Below are 1,000 nucleotides of genomic sequence, written 5' to 3'. Positions count from 1 at the left end.
GGCGGGTGCCTGTAATCCCAGCTACTTGGGAGGCTGAGGCTGGAGAATCGCTTGAACCCGAGAGACAGAGGTTGCAGTGAGCTGAGATCGCGCCATGCACTCCAGCCTGGGAGACAGAGCGAGACTCCATCTCGAAAAAAAAAAAAATACACTAGACAAACATTAATGTTTTCAGAAACCTGGTATAATGATAGTAAGATCAGACAATGTGGACTTTGAAACAAAACTATTATTAGAGATAACATTTCATGATGACAGGAGAGTTCCTGCAACCAAACAGAAAACAATCCTGAACTTCCATGTGCCAAATAACAGAGCTTTAAAACATATAAAGCAAACATCGAAGAAACTACAAGAAGAAATAGATAAATCCACAAATACAACTGGGACTATAATTGGGAATGTATAGGAATAATTGGGAATTTTAATGAATCTCTCTCTCTCACTGATATAACAAGGAGATAAAGCAAGTCAGTCAAGCTATGGAAGATCTGAACATCATGATTAACCAGCTTGACCTAACTCACATATATTAAAATCTTACAGAGTAAGGGCCTTGACATAGCGGAATCAAATTATTATTAATAAGCAATAAGAGAAAGAAATGTTTTTAAAATCTCCAAATATGAGAAAATTAAGTCATAGACTTCTAAATAACTCCTAAGTTGAACAAGAAATTATAGCAGAAATTTTTGAGTCCAGGTCCAGTGGCTCATGCCTGTAATTCCAGCTCTTCGGGAAGCCAAGGTGGGAGGATTGCTCGAGGCAGGACTGCATCTCCACAAAAAATAAAAGTAAAAGCCCGGGTGCGGTGGCTCAAGCCTGTAATCCCAGCACTTTGGGAGGCCGAGGAGGGTGGATCACCTGAGGTCAGAAGTTCAAGGCCAGCCTGGTCAATATGGTGAAACCCTGTCTCTACTAAAAATATAAAAATTAGCCAGGGGGGCCGGGCGCGGTGGCTCAAGCCTGTAATCCCAGCACTTTGGGAGGCTGAGGCAGG

This window comes from Colobus angolensis, unplaced genomic scaffold (genome assembly GCF_000951035.1).
Source record: "Colobus angolensis palliatus isolate OR3802 unplaced genomic scaffold, Cang.pa_1.0 Scaffold84, whole genome shotgun sequence".
NCBI lineage: Eukaryota > Metazoa > Chordata > Mammalia > Primates > Cercopithecidae > Colobus > Colobus angolensis.
This window is presented reverse-complemented; position numbering follows the sequence as displayed.